The sequence below is a fragment of the Lolium perenne genome, chromosome 4 (genome assembly GCF_019359855.2).
Source record: "Lolium perenne isolate Kyuss_39 chromosome 4, Kyuss_2.0, whole genome shotgun sequence".
NCBI classification, from domain to species: domain Eukaryota; kingdom Viridiplantae; phylum Streptophyta; class Magnoliopsida; order Poales; family Poaceae; genus Lolium; species Lolium perenne.
The window spans coordinates 389,137,134-389,157,420 of NC_067247.2; the positions used below are offsets into that span (position 1 = coordinate 389,137,134).

Below are 20,287 nucleotides of genomic sequence, written 5' to 3' on the forward strand. Positions count from 1 at the left end.
TCTTGTAAATACAGGCCTCTCCATGACACTGTATAAACCCGAAGTCTTTGATCACCTTATCAAAGCGTCGGTTCCAACTTCTTGATGCTTGCTTCAGTCCATAGATTGAACGCTGAAGTTTGCATACTTTGTTAGCATTCTTAGGATCGACAAAACCTTTGGGTTGTACCATATACAACTCTTCCTCAATGTCTCCATTAAGGAACGCCGTTTTGACATCCATCTGCCAAATTTCATAATCGAAAAATGCAGTTATTGCTAACAAAATCCTCACAGATTTTAGCTTCGCTACAGGTGAGAAAGTCTCATCGTAGTCAACTCCTTGAATTTGTCGAAAACCCTTTGTCACGCGATATTTTACTTGTCTGAGGTTTGATCATCGATATCTCTATACCTTGTTCAACCTCGTATCCTGACAAGTACTCTTTACTCGTACCGTGGTATGTGGTCTCTTATGAACCATTCATATGCTTGCAAGCTAATTAGATGACATTCCACCGAGAGGGCCAATCATGGCGAGATCACGATTGAACTGGAGGATCGCCTCGCCTGATAAACCCACCGTGCGCACGCGTGCAAGCCGAGCTTGTCTGTTTCCCATACGCACTAATCCAAAACACTAATCTTCTTCTCGTCACGCCGTCCGCAAACATTTGAAAATGAAAGGCCACTGTCCAATCTAACTTCTAGGAGCAGGATCCGCTTTCCTCTTCCCCTTTCCCTGCTACACAGTGCCCGTGAAAGGCAAACAGGAAGAGCCCAGTCTCCCTCGTCCTTCCGTCGGCCGGACCGCCGGTTCCCTCCCTCTCCGCCTGCTGCTTCGGCGGCGAGAGAGCGGGGGAACCGTGGATCTGTGTGCCTGGCGTGTAGATAGTAGGGTTAGTTTGTCTGCCGGCAGCGTTGTGGTGGTGTTATCACCAGAATTTGACCGAGTCAGAGGTGGGCCGCGATCAAGATGGACTTGAAGATTATATACGGAAGAAATACGTGAATCGGCCTTATATGCAAAGTTTGGGCTAGTTTGCCCTTGTATCTGTAATATAGTAGATCGCATCTTAGATTAGAAGGTAGAGTTTGACCCGTGCACGGTTAGGTGCACGCCTAAATTAGAAAGTCCCCTGGACTATAAATATGTATCTAGGGTTTATGGAATAAACAACAACAAACGTTCAACCAAACAAATCAATCTCGGCGCATCGCCAACTCCTTCGTCTCGAGGGTTTCTATCGGTAAGCGACATGCTGCCTAGATCGCATCTTGCGATCTAGGCAGCACAAGCTCCACGTTGTTCATGCGTTGCTCGTACTGAAGCCTTGTTGATGGCGAGCAACGTAGTTATCATAGATATGTTAGGGTTAGCATAGTTCTTCGCATAACATGCTATCGTAGTGCAACCCTTGCATGTCTAGCCGCCCTCACACCTATCTTAGGTGTGGGGGCGGCACCCCGCTTGATCATTATTTAGTAGATCTGATCCGTTACGGTTGCTCCTTGTTCTACAAGGATTAGTTTAATATCTGCAATAGTTAGGCCTTACAAAGGGGGGGAGGATCCAGCGGCACGTAGGGTGTTGTTCGCTAGTCCTAAACAGGATGTTCCGGGGATCAACTTCGTGTTGGTTTTTAGGCCTTGTTTAGGATCGGCTTACGATCACCGTGCGTGGCCGCGAGGCCCAACCTGGAGTAGGATGATCCGATTATGCGGTGAAAACCCTAAATCGTCGTAGATCTCATTAGCTTTATCTTGATCAAGCAGGACCACCATATATTCGTGCACCCCGTACGAATCATGGGTGGATCAGCTCCTTGAGCCGATTCACAGGACAACCTGAGAGCCGATCGAGGCTCGTATTTAATGTTTACGTGTATGCCATGCAGGAAACTAAGCGAGGCATCTCCATCACCTTCCTGACCAGGTATAGGTCAGGTGGCACGCCCTTGCATCAGCATCAGACGTGTGACCAGAAGGCTTTGCGGGCCGTCGCTCGGAGGGACCTCAGCCAGCCGCAGCTCTAGGTTGTTCCCGGCTCTACGGTGTTGCCCGTCGCTGCCCGCCGGTGGGTTTCTGACGACAACACATTCTGGCACGCCCGGTGGGACACATCGGCTTGAGAGCTCGAGGAAATCGGCATTGGTCATGTCTGCAGAGCCGATATCTGCAGTAACCAGACAGATTCGGCTCGGGGGGCACATAATCAGATAGACAGATGCTATGAACATGTGCGATACATGTGCAGTGAAATATTGGGGGCCGATAGAAAAATCGGCCAGTAAAAAAAAAATTTCTCATGGTATACAGTCGATGCACAGCCATCGACACTAGTACAATTACACAAGATCTACCAGCTGCGTGTTCAATATACGGATTTCGACCAAGTCGGTTTTCAGTTCAGCCTCAAGGCCAACCTCCAACCTTTTACTCATTAGGCCGTTGGTGTTTCGTCTGCAATATCGGCTTTCAAAGGAAGAAAAGGTGATCGGCTCCGGTGGATCTACCGTCGGCCTGGCTAAGTTGGCCACCTTCTCAGTTACGCTCGTAGGAATGGCTAGGACCTCTGCATGGTGGCTGTCTCAATGGCCTGAGTTCGAGGCCCTTGGACTGAACTGTGTGTCCTCGCCACTGTTCTCACCTTAACTGAGGCTCGGGGGGCAGCTGATTTGGTAGACACTCTGTTTTTGGAAGCCGATTGGAGTGTCATCGGCTGACCCTGCATCATAACCTTCTTCGAAAGCGGCGAGTTGTTACAGAAGAAGACTACTAGAGCTGCGGAAAGGAGCCTGAAAGGGAAGCCGTCGTCATCTATAGGGTCTGGACCGTCCTGTTGCTGCAAGAAGATGAAGGAGACTGGATTCTCAAAACAGCCGATGAACAGCCATCGGCTATAGGATTGCAAAGTATTATGGTCAGATGTTAACATGGCAGGGTCTGTTTACCGCCATGGCAAAGACAAAGAAGAGAGCAGGCACTCTGGTGGCAAGGACAAAGAGGAGGCCGGTTCAAGCGATCGGCTTCGATATAATGATAAAAGGTACAACAATGAAGACGGTATAGAGTCTTATAATGCTTTCAATATGTCTTTTATGTGAGTTTTGCTGCATCAGGTTCATACTTGTGTTTGCTTTAAACAACCTTGCTAGCCTAAACCTTGTATCGAGAGGGAATACTTCTCATGCATCCAAGATCCTTGAGCCAAACACTATGCCACTTGTGTCCACCATACCTACCTACTACATGGTATTTCTCCGCCATTCCAAAGTAAATTGCTTGAGTGCTACCTTTGAAATTTCTATTCTTTATCTTTGCAATATACAAGCTCATGGGACAAATAGCTTAAAAACTATTGTGGTATTGAATATGTAATTATGCACTTTATCTCTTATTAAGTTGCTTGTTGTGCGATAACCATGTTTACTGGGGACGCCATCAACTACTCTTTGTTGAATTTCATGTGAGTTGCTATGCATGTTCGTCTTGTCTGAAGTAAGAGCGATCTACCACCTTATGGTTAAGCATGCATATTGTTAGAGAAGAACATTGGGCCGCTAACTAAAGCCATGATCCATGGTGGAAGTTTCAGCTTTGGACATATATCCTCAATCTCAAATGAGAAAATTATTAATTGTTGTTACATGCTTATGCATAAAAGAGGAGTCCATTATCTGTTGTCTATGTTGTCCCGGTATGGATGTCTAAGTTGAGAATAATCAATAGCGAGAAATCCAATGCGAGCTTTTCTCCTTAGACCTTTGTACAGGCGGCATAGAGGTACCCCTTTGTGACACTTGGTTAAAACATGTGCATTGTGATGATCCGGTAGTCCAAGCTAATTAGGACAAGGTGCGGGCACTATTAGTATACTATGCATGAGGCTTGCAACTTGTAAGATATAATTTACATGATACATATGCCTTATTACTACCGTTGACAAAATTGTTTCATGTTTTCAAAATAAAAGCTCTAGCACAAATATAGCAATCCATGCTTCCCTCTGCGAAGGGCCTTTCTTCTACTTTTATTGTTGAGTCAGTTACCCATTTCCTTCTATCTAAAAAAGCAAACACTTGTGTTAACTGTGCATTGATTCCTACATACTTGCATATTGCACGTGTTATATTACTTTATGTTGACAATATCCAGAAGATATACACAAGACTGCATTCAGAGTACCAGGTTCAGTGGGCTTGCTTTCAACGGAAGAAGAGGCGATCGATGGGGGCAAGTTTGGCTGGCTCGGCATGGTGGCTGTCTCAGAATTACCTGAGTTCAAAGCCCTTTGTCTGATCCGTGCATCCTCACCGCTATTCTCGCCTTGACTGAGGCTCGGGGGGCAGCTGGCCTGGTAGATGCTCTGTTTTAGAAGCCGATTGGGGTATCATCGGCTGGTCCTTCGTCGCAACCTTCTTCAAAAATGGGAGTTCGCGCAGAAGAGGATCACTGGAGCTGGTGGGAGGAATTTAAGGGCTCTCTTGAAGGCAAGGCATCATGATGGAGAATACTGCGACGGTTTTGCTCTGCCACGACATGACCCGACGAAGAAAAAGCAGAGTGATTTTGGAATTATCAATTCCAAAACCAGGGGGGCATGTGTTATCACCAGAATTTGACCGAGTCAGAGGTGGGCCGCGATCAAGATGGACTTGAAGATTATATACGGAAGAAATACGTGAATCGGCCTTATATGCAAAGTTTGGGCTAGTTTGCCCTTGTATCTGTAATATAGTAGATCGCATCTTAGATTAGAAGATAGAGTTTGACCCGTGCACGGTTAGGTGCACGCCTAAATTAGAAAGTCCCCTGGACTATAAATATGTATCTAGGGTTTATGGAATAAACAACAACAAACGTTCAACCAAACAAATCAATCTCGGCGCATCGCCAACTCCTTCGTCTCGAGGGTTTCTATCGGTAAGCGACATGCTGCCTAGATCGCATCTTGCGATCTAGGCAGCACAAGCTCCACGTTGTTCATGCGTTGCTCGTACTGAAGCCTTGTTGATGGCGAGCAACGTAGTTATCATAGATATGTTAGGGTTAGCATAGTTCTTCGCGTAACATGCTATCGTAGTGCAACCCTTGCATGTCTAGCCGCCCTCACACCTATCTTAGGTGTGGGGGCGGCACCCCGCTTGATCATTATTTAGTAGATCTGATCCGTTACGGTTGCTCCTTGTTCTACAAGGATTAGTTTAATATCTGCAATAGTTAGGCCTTACAAAGGGGGGGAGGATCCAGCGGCACGTAGGGTGTCGTTCGCTAGTCCTAAACAGGATGTTCCGGGGATCAACTTCGTGTTGGTTTTTAGGCCTTGTTTAGGATCGGCTTACGATCACCGTGCGTGGCCGCGAGGCCCAACCTGGAGTAGGATGATCCGATTATGCGGTGAAAACCCTAAATCGTCGTAGATCTCATCAGCTTTATCTTGATCAAGCAGGACCACCATATATTCGTGCACCCCGTACGAATCATGGGTGGATCGGCTCCTTGAGCCGATTCACGGGACAACCTGAGAGCCGATCGAGGCTCGTATTTAATGTTTACGTGTATGCCATGCAGGAAACTAAGCGAGGCATCTCCATCACCTTCCTGACCAGGTATAGGTCAGGTGGCACGCCCTTGCATCAGCATCGGACGTGTGACCAGAAGGCTTTGCGGGCCGTCGCTCGGAGGGACCTCAGCCAGCCGCAGCTCTAGGTTGTTCCCGGCTCTACGGTGTTGCCCGTCGCTGCCCGCCGGTGGGTTTCTGACGACAACAGGTGGTGGAGGCGGCGTCGGGAGGAATAAAGGTGTCTCTGCTCATTCCCCATCGCAGCGAAGCTTCCCATGGCGACGTCGGAGAGTTGAAGGCCGTCTGTGCCCATGGGTCAGGCGGATCCATGGGTCTAGGGTTCCTGGGGGGTTTGTGCGGTGGCGGTGCCGACCCCGTTGTGAATTTTGTCCTCTGGCTTCGCCGTCGTGGCCGCGACTACTCCATCGTCACCACGGAGTTTGTGAGGATCTGTACAGGAGTAGGGATGGCCTTCCATCGGCACACTCTAGGAGTTGGTTTCTCCGACGCGGACGCGGTGGAAGCGGAAGGGCGACGTCTCTGTTTTCCATCGACTCCGTCGATTGGCTTCGGCGGCGTGGCGGCTCGGACAAGCTTAGGGCTTTCCCCGGCTGATGATCCACAAAGAAGGCAACTCCGCCGCTTCCGGCGGGTGCGGATAGAGGTCCACAAAGCAGTGGAGACTGCGAGGGTGCTTCTCCGAGTCTCGGTGTGTTGGTTTCATCTCCTCTCCCTCCGGCATCTTCGACGGCGGAGGCCGCAGGAGGTGCTCGTTGGCGTGTTTGCACAAAGATCTTATGGGCTTCTTTGTAATGCTCTATTTTCGCAAGGCCTTTTGTGCAAAGTGTCAGAATAGCTGGTGTTTTCTGGAGTTTTCGTGTTGTTTTCGCGTTTGTAATCTGTTGACATATGAATAGAGACGTGGTAACTTCTCAGAAAAAAAACATTTGAAAATGAAAGAAGAATATGTCTCGGAACCTAATATTACATATGAATAGAGATGTGGTAACTTCTCAGAAAAAACATTTGAAAATGAAAGAAGAATATGTCTCAGAACCAAATATTAATCGTACTAAAGGTTCGCCGGCCAGAGCGATCCATCGCTACCACATGTATAACCTTTAATCCCGATTTGTAAGCTAACCAGAACTAAAGATGAAAGGTTTAGTCCCGTTTTGATAGTCCCGAATAGCAAACCGGGACTAAAGGCTCTTGCGAACCGGTAGAGAAGACCTGTTCTCTACCCGTGCTCTCTCTTAAGATATTTGTTAGCACATGCATTTTAGAGCACTCCACCAAGATATTTGATGGTTATAAAATGGACCATAAAACTATAATCCGTCTAAGTGATACAAATATGTGAAGGTACTTGGTTTCTATTTTTGTAGTATCATCAGGAAATCGATTTAACGAAATGTCTTATAAGATGCAATGCCAAATAACTGACGCTAATTTGAGTGAATTCCTCATTTTATACCTCAGTTATGGCTTGGGACCCGTGTTGCACTATTTAAAAGCGAATTCCACCTTTTAGCCCTCAATTGCTTATAAGAGGCGACATCAACAATGAATAATGCTATTTTGGTGGACGTATATATTTGTAGGATAAGTATTAGATATGTATTGAAAATATTTTGATATCTAATGATAGTTTTATGTGGTTAATTTTTTAAGTGTAATGAAAAACTATGTATGATGACTTGAAAAAATCAAACACATTATCCCAAGAATTCTGACAGCGTGAGAACACTGCATCAGGGCGGTACTACCGGCTGCCAGTTTTCAGAAACTCCAGATTATATTGTTGAGGTTGTGCATTTAGACGGAAATGGTTCTTGGGGTGGTGGAAGGCTTAGGATTAGACATGGTAGCCGGTAAGGATACTAGTCATCTAAGCTTGTAAAAGATCAACTCGGAAATACCAAATTTAGATGAAATTCCCAAAAAGAAACACAAGAAAAAAAGGGAACACAACCAAACACAAAAGGAGAAGCTCAAAGAAAGTTAAAAGAAACAAAATAAAAACACAAACTCCTCAAGTAGGAGGTTGGTGGCCGATGCCACCGTGTAAGAGTATGATAGCGTGAAGTCGCGTAGATGAATCTAGAACTCACAACTAAGAATCAACATTAAGTTCATTTAGTCACTTGATTAAAAAATAGAGTATGTTTTTTGTTTTATTTATGCATTATGAGGGAGGGACAGCTCAATAAGTTTAAACCGCACCCTCCCTATGTTCATGCGTGCTTCTCATCAAGACATTAACTAGAGAGTGGCATGTGCGCACGACGGTCAAGTAAAGTTCAACGGATCAATGATATTTAGCTCATGTCTCAACTCAATGAATCTTTTCTCATCCAATGGCTTGGTGAAGATATCCGCCAATTGATCTCTAATGCCAACGGAAGATAGAACAATATCGCCTCGAGCAATGTGATCCCTAATGACATGGTTACATATCTTAATGTGCTTCGTCTTGCAATGGAGTACCGGATTGTAGGCGATCTTGATAGCACTCTCGTTGTCGCACAATAGAGGCATCTTGCTATACTCAAGATCATAATCCTGCAAGGTTTGCCTCATTCACAAAATCTGAGCGCAACTACTTGCCGCGACAACATACTCGGCCTCAGCGGTAGAGACAGAGATACAATTTTGCTTCTTCGAATACCAACATACCAAAGATCGCCCAAGGAAGTGACAAGCACCGGATGTAGACTTCCTATCCACCTTGTCACCGGCCCAATCCGAGTTCGTGAATCAACACAAAGAGAAATATGTGTCCTTCGGTTACCATAGTCCAAAGTTAGGGGTATCAACTATATATCGGAAGATCCTCTTCACCGCCATAAGGTGACTTTCTTTCGGGTTTGCTTGAAACCGTGCGCACATACCAACGCTCAACATGATGTCCGGATGGGAGGCACAAAGGTAAATAAGCGAAACTATCATGGAGCGGTAGAGTTTAGGATCCACCGCTTTGCCGTCCTCGTCAAGGGTGAGTGCAACATCCCAGGTTTGGAGGCTACAAAAAGAGAGAATGCAGATGTGTGTATTGCATTAATGCATAGAAAATTCAGGGAATTTTTGCGCTTCCAAATAAAACTTGTCACAGTAACTGAAGTTTCACTTGACTTGATGGAATTGAAGTAGCTCATCAAGTCAAGCGCTATAAACCTCAATGTGACCTTTGCTAAAACGTTGTTTTGGGTAGACATAATTTGATCCATAGGTTGGATCAAATGGAACTAGAACTATTACACAACACTTTAAATGAGGATCAAATATCAAATCCTATAAATGATCATAACATGGTATTTTTTACAACAACACATTGTTTAAGAATCTAACTCTAACTTATTAACACTTAAAAGTTAGCAGCTGCCATTGCATGTAATTTAATTCACTTCTAAACTTATTACCAAATAATATTATTTAAATCATAACCTAATAAATATATAGAATATCATAAAAATAAATCCATTTACATTACGAATTATAGTTCAAACTATTTGAAAAAAATTAACTATGAGTATTTTGAAACTCATATGATGATGCCTTGGTGAAATAAAAAACAACTATCCAAAATTTAGGAATAACCTTCAATTTTGACTCTTCGACCAATATTATAATATAAATCTAATCATATATGATATGGAGCATTATTCACAAGTATAAAAGCATTCAAAAGAAATCTACAGTACAAACAATTGGGACATCAATGACGTTTTGATACTGACGTTTGAGAAATCCGTCAGCGAATGTCTTTTTCTGTGACAGTTACGCGTTTTCGTGTCACATGTGGCGTTTTGGGCCACTCGGCCCCAACCATTTGTGACGGGCGAGCTCTAAACTTCGACGATTGTGCAGAAATGACCGTCGCGGGAGGTGGGCGGCCCGAACTGCGGAGTCAGCAGGAGGGTCGTCACAAGAGCTGAGCTTCGGGCCGGTGGACACACCTGACCCACACTCTGCATGCTTCTGTTCACATACTTTTCTATCTACCCGCACAACAGTCCAAAGCCTGCACCACTGCTTGGCGATGGCGCGGATTAGCAAAAAAAAAATCTATTTTTGAATAATTGTGTTTATTTTATCAATCATTTTTTAGGGTAGCAATATAGATATAACTACTACCTATAATTGCCCGCTGTAACGCACATTCAATTATATTCTGGAAATAAATAGTGATTAAATCCAACGGGAGGGAGTAGTTCCATATCATACCTCTTTATAGTGTTCTTCTAAATACGGCCGTTGGTCACTTGCCACATCAGCAGATTCTTCGAGAAACCCGGTCAACCGGATTTTGCGCCGGACAGGCCGGTCCACAGCCCGGTCAGACCGGGCCACAGACCGGGCCGGCCGGTTTCCAACCGGAGCTGGGACCGGGACTTGACCGGGCAGGCTTCTGGGCTTACTGGATGTGGCCCGGATGTCACAGGCGCAGAAACCGGTTGCTGACCGGGCCGCTCGGTCAGGCGCCCGGTCAGACCGGGCCGTGGACCGGAGCAGCCGGTCCGAAACCGGGCTGGTGACCGGACGCGCGCCGGATGGCTTCGTTTCTTTACTGGATGTCGTCCGGATGGCACCGGACCAGGGTCCGGTTGGCGACCGGGCTGCCCGGTGCCAGGGCCGGTCCGACCGGATCTGTGACCGGCCTGGCTCAGAAAAACTAGCTGATTTTTCGTCGAATTGGGGGGGGTCTCCCGTTGCCTTTTGTTCCATTGCTACACCATCATACCTCTTTGGCTAATACCTGAAAGTCATCTTGTAGGCATGTATTAGTCCAAATACTCTAGCACGGTGTCATAGATACCAAAATAATGGATAAGGGTAAAATACCCTTACAGAACCCAACCACCAGGTTAAGCCCACATTTTCAGAAGTGGAACATAGACACATAGCAACTTCATTACTAGATCAAGATCAACTCAAATAGCAATCAGCATGAAGACACAACCAGCCTTGCAAGTTACAGGCTACCGCCTTTGGAAGCTACTGCCATAACACCATTAGCCAAGATGGGAATGCTAACACCATGCAAACTAGATATACAAAGCTCGCATTGAATTTATGGAAGATCTGTAACATGTTACATTTTCTTAGAGCAACCAAAAAGTGTTACCGCTGCACATGTTTCAATCGCTGCTGCATCGTACTTATTTAAACCTGGAAACCGAAAAAGGCATAAAGTTGACCTTCTGTGGCTCACAGATGGGGGACACGGTGATGTAGGAGTCATACCAGTTGAAGGAGGCAGCTGTACATTTGCATGTATCAGGGAGTGAATCGTCAAATGCACCAACGTGGAGGGAGGCGAAAATAAATCATCTCGCTGCGAAAGGAGGGGCACCGGCAACATCTTTACCTAAGCAGATCTGCGGGTGTTGTAGACGTGCAGGTGCACCGCCGCCAGGTTGAGGAAGATGGCCTGGATCATAAGACAAACAGCATCGTTGTCCTGCCTAGTCAAATAGCAAAATCAGCATGAAGACACAAACAGCCTTGCAAGTTACAGGCTAACACCATTGGAAGCTACAGCCATAACACCATTAGCCAAGATGGGAATGCTATGTATAGCACACAACATGTGAACCGGATATACAAAGCTAGCATTGAATTTATGGAAGATCTGTAATATGTTACATTTTTTTAGAGCAAAGCAAATAATGTTACCGCTGCACAAATATTAGGTACAGACAATACGAGTACCTCACACAACAATGTATTGCCTCACACACAAGACAACAATAGATATCAATGCATATGTTTCAATTGCTGCTGCATCGTGCTTATTTAAACTTTGAAACAGAAAAATGCACAAAGTTGACCTTGTGTGTCTCGCTGATGGGGGATGCAGTGATGTAGGAGTCGAAGGAGGCAGCCATACATTCCATTAGGCTAGGCAAAGAGCGTAACTAAATCATCTCGCTGCGCCGGCAACAGCTTTAGCTAAGCAGATCTGCGGGTGCAGCGGCGCCAGGTTGAGGAAGATGACCTGGAACACAAGATAAACAGCATTATTGTCCTGCCTAGTCAAAGACTAGGAACGCAGCAGCCAAAAGTCTGTTGGTTGCAGATTAGAAATTTAATGTAAATGATTATCGGAAGCTTATCACTAGTTTGTTCAGTTAACCTGTCTAGTTCATTTTACCTTTATGTACAATTATTATTACTGTCAGCAGGTTCGCTTCTCACGTAGGCAGCAACTTGCTTATACAGCTCACTTGTAAGCAACTAGTATAGCTCTTTTCTTCCTCGTATGTTTCTTCTACTACCAGGTGCAGCTTTGGTGTGCAATCAAGATGCCATTTAACAGGAACCAAGACATGAACTTTCTGATGTGATCTTGTGGTCCAGATGTAAAATAAAGAGGGAGAGGTTGTGCTGATAACCTCAACGGCCTTCTCCGGCAGCAGCTCGCAGACGTGGTCGGTGGAGACGACGGTGGCAGCAGAAGCCCGGGCGAGTCACCACGAGCACGTCCTCCGCGCCCCTCCCCTCCGCCGCCGGCCTCAGATAAGGAGGGAGCGGACGCGCGCGCGGATCGTCTTGCGCGGCCTCCCTGGTCTGTGAGGTGCTCCCGTCAACGGGAGGAGGGGCTTCGTCCTTGGCGGCGGCGGACTGGTCTGGGTGGCCAGAGACGAAGGAGAGCGGCGGCGGAGGGGCGGAGTCGTCTCGCTGATGCGTTTCGTTTGGCCCAAAATGCTGATGGCCCAACAACTCACAGATTTCGCTGGTCCAATTTGTGGTCTTTATTTTTCAATTTTACTTTTAGAATTTCAGATAGCGCGCGCGGGATTTTTCTCTCAATCAAAAATAAAAATAAAAAGGATAGCGCGTCTATTGAAAGATGTCCTTCCTTTTTTTTTTTCCTTTGACGAATTTGCAGCTGGTCACCCACGATAAAAAAAAAGGCTAGCTCAAGAGAGATTGCAACCATTCAAATTATCATCGATCAATAATAAACATGTGTATGTACTACATCACGTGAAGACATATACCTACCTTTTCTTTCGCTTTCTCTTCCTTCTCCTTCTTTTCCAAATACCACACATGCATAAGTATTCGCCCCTTCCGCACAAAGAAATGAAAACACATATTTGATGTCTTTGTTTGGGCACACGACAAAGCAGCTCTTCACCGGGTGCCAAAAATCCGTACACGGCGAAGAATTCCGTGCAGAGTGTTAGCACCCGACGAAGAATTAGAACACGGCACAACATGTAAAATACACTCGGTAAAGAAATAAACACGGCGAAGACACTCTTTGCCGAGTGCCACAAAGAGACACCCGGGGAAGAAACCTGCCACATGGCGTATAACAAGCGCGACCGACAGGAGAATAACGACGCCTTTCTTTGACGTGTGTCTCCCGTTAGACGCCTGACAAAGAGCGTATTTGCCGGGTGTTTTTTGGCGGTACACAACAAAGAAAAATTTCCATAGAGACGCGAGTTTTCCTGCCAAACTATGCTTTCCTTTGCCGTATGTATTCTGGAAAGCACACGTCGTGTGTCGTGCGTATTCTGGAAGGTACATGGAAAAGACACTCTTTTGCCTTGTATTACATCAAGATACTAGGCAAAGATGTCATGTTTTGCTGCGTCGAGGGCGGCGGTGCTCCTGTTGGAAGATGCGCCGAACCTAAAAAGATGGGCACATAAAATGACATGTTCTGGAGCTAATGATTTTTCAGAAAATCAAATGTAGGGAAAATTGGATGCGTAGTTCAAATCCGCGCGATTCCAGCGGCATCGGCAGGAGACGGCGGGGGATCCTACTGCTTCCTGGAGAGCTAGCATGTTCTTATATAGTTGTGCACGGTTGTCCCCTAAACCTATTTTCGTGTCCCATGTATATGCTTCACAAAAGTAACCCGTTTCAACACTCAAAATGGAAAACGGGTTTTTTTGTGGCCACGATGGCAAAACCCCGCACACAACATTGATTCCTATCTCAGGGAACACGCATGTGCATGCGCGGTATGATCTCGTTTCGGCATGTTTGCTATAAGCTAGCCCATTTGACCTAAAAACCTTATAACTCCGTAGGTGATTCTCATTTCACGAATGTTTTCCGGAATAACTAATGTATTCCAAGTTTGAATTTTTTTTCCTCGCAACTAGGTCGTATAAATGATGCCCCATAAAGGTCACACATTTTTTTATTTTATTTTTCTGAATTAGTTGTGCTCAAAATGGGACACATCAAACGTATTGTTACGCCGCATCGAGCATGGTGGTGCTCCCGCTGGAAGACGCGCCAAACCGAAAAAGATGGCCACATAAAATTACACATTCTGACACTAAGAATGATTTTTCGATAAAATTAGGGGTGAGGAAAAGTGGACGAGTAGTTCAAATCTGACCCGATTCCAACGTCATCGGCGGGAAATGACGGGGGATCCTACGGCATCCTGGAGAGCAAGTGTGCAGGGTGGATGTGTGAAATGCGTTGTGTAGGTGTTCTTTTATCATTGTGCACATGTTTCCCTCAACCCTAGTTCACGCCCCTGACCCAGCTTCACAAAAATACCGTTTCAACCCTCAGAAAATGGAAAAGTGGTTTTCTGTGGCCACGATGGCAAAATCATGCATACGACGTTGATTCCAGTCCTAGGGGCACACGCATGTGCGTGGTATGGTCCGGACACTATGCATACCCGTTGGCATAACCTAGCCCGTTTGACCTAAAAGCCATATAACTCCTTAGGTGATAGATTATTTCGTGAATGTTTTCCCCTCGCAATTGGGTCACACAAAATGACGCCTTGCGATATTTTTCTGATTTTTTTGAATTAGTTATGCTCAAAATGGGACACATCGACGTCCCGTTTCGCCGCGTCGAACACGGTAGTGCTCCTGCTGGGAGACGCGCGGGTCCGAAAAAGATGGGTACATAAAATGACATGTTCTGGAGCTAAAAATGATTTTCCCAAAATTCAGGGGCGGGAAAAATTGGACGCGTAGTTCAAACTCCGCCTGATTTCAACGACATCGACGGGAGACAGCGGCGATCCTACGACTTCCCGTAGAGCTAGCGTGTGTGGTGAGTGTGTGGATCACGTGCGTAGGTGTTCTTCTATCGTTGTGCATGGGTTTCCCTCAACCTAGTTTGCGGCCCATTACCTACTTCACAAAAACCTTTTGGCACTCCGAAAATGGAAAACAAGCTTTCATTGGCCACAATGGCAAAGCCCCGCACACAATATTTATTCCCGTGGGCACACGCATATGCACAGTATGTATTTGTTCCAGCAAACTATGCATGTCCTGTTGGCCATAACCTAGCCCGTTTGACCTAAAAGTCATATAACTTCGTAGGTGATAGCTCATTTCATGAATGTTTTTTCTAGAATAGCTGTTGTATTCCAATTTTGTATTTTTCCTAACAAGTGGGGACAAAAAATAGCGCCTCGCAAATGTCTCATTTTTCTCTGTTTTTTAATTAGTTGTGCTCAAAATGGGACATACCGGACGTCCCGTTTCGCCGCGTTGAGCGCGACGGTGCTCCTGTTGGGAGACGAGCGAAATCGGAAAAAGTGAGCACATAAATTGACACGTTTTGGAGCTAAAAATGTTTTTTCCAGAAAAATAGGGGCAGGGAAAAGTGGGCGCCTAGCTCAAATCCGGTCCGTTTCCAACGACATGAGCGGGAGACGGTGGGGCATCCTACGTCTTCTCGGAGAGTTAGTGTGTGCGTCAGGTGTGTGGAACGCATTGCGTAGGTGTTCTTCTATCGTTGTGCATGGGTTTCCCGTAACCCTATTTCACGCCCCTTGTACCCTATTTCACAAAAACACCTGTTTCAGCACTTGGAAAATGGAAAAGGTTTTTTTCGTGGCCACGATGGAAAAAAAACCCCATCCACATCATTGATTCCTGTCCCAGGTTGAACGCATGTGCGCGGTATGGCCTCGTTCCGGCAAACTATGCATGCACATTGACCATAACCTAGCCCGTTTTGACTTAAAAGCCATATAACTTCATATTGTTATAGCTCATTTCGTGAATGTTTTGCAGAATAACTGATGTATTCCAAGTTTGATTTTTCTCTCGTAACTACGTCGCATAAAGTGACACATGTCTCATATTTTTCAGAATTTTTTAATTAGTTGTGCTCAAAATGGGACGCACCACGTCCTGTTTCACCACGGAGAGTGCGGCGGTGCTCCTGTTTGGAGACGCGCAAAACCGAAAAATATGGCCACACTAAATGACACGCTCCAGAACTAAAAATGATTTTCAAGAAAATCAGGGGCGGGGAAAAAGTGGACGTGTAGTTCAAACCTGGCCCGAGTCCAACTTCATTGGCGGGAGACAGTGGGGGATTCTACGGCATCTCGAAGAGCTAGCGCTTGGAGGGCGGGTGCGTGGAACACGTTGCATAGGTGTTGTTATATCATTGTACACGAGTTTCCCTCAACCCTACCTAGTTTTCCTCCCCTATACTTGCTTCACAACAAAACTTGTTTTGGCACTCAGAAAAATGAAAAACATGTTTTCCGTGGCCTTGATGGCAAAACCGCGCACATAGTGTTGATTCCTGTCCTAGGGCACACACATGTGCTAGGTATGGCCTTGTTCCGGTAAACCATACATGCCCGTTGGTCAAAACCTAACCCGGTTGACATAAAGCCATAGAACATTTCATGAATGTTTTTCAAAAATAATTGCCCTATTCCCAGTTTGAATTTTTCCCTTACAACTGGATCACATAAAATGACGCATCACGAAGGCCTCACATTTTTATGATTTTTTTTTGAATTACTTGTGCTCAAAATGGGATGCAACAGACATCCAGTTTCGCGGCGTCGAGCGCGGCGGTGCTCCTGTTGGGAGACGAGTGAAACCAAAAAAGATGGGCACATAAAATGACGTGGTCCAGAGCTAAAAATAATTTTTCCAGAAAATCAGGGGCGATGAAAAGTGGACGCGTAGTTCAAATCCGACCCGATTCCAACGACATCAGAGGGAAACGACGGGGGAACGCAAGGCTTCCCGGAGAGGTAGCATGCTGGGCGGTTATGTGGATTACGCTGCATAGGTGTTCTTCTATCCGTTTGCACGGGTTTCCCTCAACCCTAGTTTTTTCTATTTGGGGAAGGGGCATGAGGACGCGTGAGCTAGTCTTTCGAGATGGAAAGTCCACAATATGATGATCTGTTGATGGGGAGGTCTTGTGGGACCCTGGATTATACTCCAAAGAAGCTGAAAATACCCTTATAAATTTTATTCAAATGTTGTACTCATAGTCATGGTATCTTACCCACGGAGTTCCTCCCCCTAGCAGCCACGAGACCGTCAATTGTTGCGCCGGTAGGGGTCGAAACATATAGTGGGGTGAGTGAGAAGGTTATTATACGAATCATGATAGGCTTCGGAGAAAAAAAAATCCGGTCCTCGGGTCGCTCCCCTGCGGGCGACTCCAGGGTGCCCTAACCCTAGCCCTCGTCCACCCTCCTTCTCTGCCCTTCCCCCTTCACCGTCGCCGACGGGAGCCGCCGGGGCAAAGCCCAGGTGGTGTTGGTGCCGACGGTGGCCCTTTCTCTACCCGGCACGTTCCCTCCTCAGGCGGGGCTGGCAGCGGTGCTCCTAGATTGACGACATTCCGGCGGCTGCGCGACTCCTAGGGTTGCGCGGTGTTGGGTGGCTTGATGGCGGCGATGCAACGATAAGGAAGCTGGCGGTAGCGCTTTCCCGTCCCGGGTCTGGGCCCTTTGGGCCCCATCTAGGCCTGGGCGGGCTAGGTCTGGGCTTCCCTGTGATGTCTTCGGCGATCGATGAAGCGGCTCGTGCTGCGGGGGGTCTGGACGATGGCGCGCTGACTCCAACGTGGCCATGGGATCTTCACGAGCCCCTCGGGCTCGACCAAGCCAGTAGGGGTCTGGTTTGCTCCTATAAATGCGTCTGATCGGTTATCGCAGGTGGCGGTGGATCTTGTGCCCTCCCGCATGGCCGTTGTTCAGCCTCTTCTTGGTCAGGGTTGTCTCCTCTCATTTCTGTCGGCCATCGTTACTTGGCCACAATGAGACAACGGTAGTGACTCCAAGACCATGGTGGCGCGACCTGGTGGGTGGTGATGTTGGCGTAGCGTGATGGAGCATCCGGGGTCGTGGTTCTTTGGGGGTTGGGAGAAATCCTTGTTGGATGTCCGACACCGATGATGTGACGCCCGCGGGCGCCGTCATTCCTTTCTTGAAGGGCGTCGGGGTTCCCCCTCCCCACACCCCTCCCGCATACCGAGGAAACCCTAGGATTTGTCCGGGAAGCAGCGTCGTCATCGTCGCATCCCTTCTTGAAGGTGTTGCTGAGGTATGTGGCGCTTCGAAGGGCTAAGATCGTGGTGGGAATTCTCCGGAGGGCGCAACTGTGGCGGATCATTAGCGTTTTCGTTGATCCGACTTGGTCGACATTGCTTTCCATTTTCCTTCTTCTTTTGTTTCTCTTGGGCTTTGATGTGCTGCTTGCCCCAGCGGTGGACTCTATCTTGTATCGGTTAGTTTCTATATTAATATAGCGAGGCGAAAGCCTATTTTGAGGAGAAGGTTATTAGAGTAGCACAATGACAAATTAGGGTTGGGGCTACAGAAAAACCGCTCCCGTCGCTCCCCCCGCGGGGCGACCGGGGCGCCCCCGTCTCCCTCTCCTCTACCCCCACCCTTCTCCTTCCCCCGCCGCCGCCGCCGGCGGGAGCCGCCGGGCAAAGCCCGGGCGGTGCTAGCGGCGGTGGTTTTCTCCTCCCTCCGCCTGCTGGGAAGGCCCGACGGGGTGGGTCTCGCCCTTGCCGCGGGGAGGCGCGTCGGTTCCGGCTCGGGCTGGCGTTGCTCCGGCCGTGGAGGGCCGTGTGGTCGGCGACTGCAGCGTGGAGCGGTCGTGCGCGGCACTACTCGGTCCGCCGGCGGCTGGGTAGCCTACGGTTGGCGTGTGGCGGCGGGATCTGGGCTTGTGGTCCCAGATCTGGGCCTGCCAGGGCCTGGCCGGATCTGGCCATGCTGGTCTGGTCTCGGGCCTGATCTGGGTACAGAGGTTCTGGATCCGACGACCTGGCCGTTCACTGCCGTGGGAGTCCGGCGTTCTCGGGCTCTCCGGCGGTTTTGACGTCGCTTGGGGGCGAGGTTCTTGTCGGCTATCCGGGATGGGTCCCTGGGCCGGCGCATGCTTGCTGGGTAGGCAGTGTGCCCAGTACTGCTGCTGCTCCCGCGGCGGTAGTCTGGTTTTCCCTCCGACCAGTTTGAACGTGCAGGTGCTAGCGACCTGGTGATGGTGAGGTCGTTGGGTTGCCACCGATATAGCGTCGTTGACGTCTAGATCTGGGTCTGGCCGGGCATTGCCAGCCAGCATTAGCGTTCACCCTGCGGATGAGTCTAGCCGGGGCTAGTAGGGCGACTTTGGTTGGGGGCGCGGTAGCGATTGCTGCCTTGTCTGCTCTACGTCCTCGTGATGGCGACCGGAATTTTGATCGGGTTTGGACCTCGGCGAAAGCTGCACATGGCTGTGGCCTATGCCGGTGACGGCGTCACCTGCGGGTGTCGCTCCCTTGTTGAAGGCGTCCCGATGATGTCTCATGTTCGAAGTGATGGACTCTGTCCCTCCGCCCCAATCTGCTCTCCTAGGGCCCTCACTTTGTGCTTGCTTCTCTAGTAGTGTCTTGTGGATCACCCTGTGATCTCTCGCTGGTGTCACAACCCACTCGCAGCATCGGCCTGGCTGCTTTTACACGGTTTGCTGCGGTAGCTGATGCCCTTCCTAGCGCCTTGGGGGGCTTTGCTAGGGCGGCGTCTGGTCGTAGCTTTTGCCGGTGTGCTTATCCCAATGCTGGGGGAAGATGTTGTGTTCTTGGTCTGGACCTAGCCCGAACTCCAGGGGTGGTGGCTCTCGGGTCAGGGTGAAAACTTTGCAGAACCTTTGTTTCTGCCGACGACGATGACGCATTCTCGCGCCATTCACCTTCTTGGAGGCGTCGCTGCAAGACCCCCTCCTTTGGTTCCTCAAGCTCTGCTAGGTCGTCGGGCCGTCGTTGAGTTCCTCATGGGTTGCAGTCTTGGTGCGGTGGAGGTTTGTTGGTGTGGACTTGGTCATGATTGCTCCGGTGCTGCAGAAGACAAGGCTCCCTCTTCATAGTTTAAGCTGGCGCTTCAGCTCGACGTTATCTGTGTTGTCTTCTGTTTTGGGTTCCGTTGTGTGCTTGACGCGCGTGTGTTGTAACTTCTGGTGTAACTCCTAGCCGGTTGATGGCTTTGTTAATTCAAAGCCGGGCTCACTTCGAACCTTCCGTAGGTTATTATACATGGAGATGAGTACATTACAAAATTACAATATACACAGACCGTGATCGCAGAGTAATGGAATCGCTATGTTCAATGTCAAAATATAAGGTGCATATGTGTATGTTTGATAGGAGTGTAGTGGATTGGTGGATATACACGTACATGTGAAGACAACAAAGATGGAGGATCGACACATGCATGTTTTTGGTTCTGTTTAGCGTAATTATGGTAATGTCCAAGTTGCAATTCTACAACTTCCGTCTTCTCAGTGCATACCTCTTTATTTTTTATTATGGATCCGGTGGATATATTTTGGTAGCCACACCGGCCCATGCATTATTATGCCATGCAATAGCAGATAGGAAACCACGCGATTAGAGGAGCAGATAGGAAACCACGCCATTAGAGGAAGTGAATTAAAACAGATGAATTCAACCGACGCAAATCAGGTAAGATAGACTTCCGTG

The 20,287-nt window shown here is 47.8% G+C and overlaps 1 protein-coding gene and 1 long non-coding RNA gene across 4 annotated transcripts in view; one reads left to right on the plus strand and one right to left on the minus strand.

Annotated features, from left to right (window-relative positions):
* Positions 1 to 20,287, plus strand: part of LOC127297368 (uncharacterized) — a 254,229-nt gene that overhangs the window by 189,226 nt on the left and 44,716 nt on the right. The gene's annotated exons all lie outside the window — the stretch shown is intronic.
* Positions 10,457 to 12,260, minus strand: LOC127297372 (uncharacterized). Of its 2 annotated transcripts, none has more exons than XR_007849098.2 (3): positions 11,944 to 12,260; positions 11,380 to 11,546; positions 10,457 to 11,009 (listed from the first exon to the last, which is right to left on the minus strand). It is a non-coding gene; the product is annotated as an uncharacterized lncRNA (long non-coding RNA). The 2 variants fall into 2 exon arrangements; XR_007849099.2 differs by having other exon boundaries at positions 10,457 to 11,013.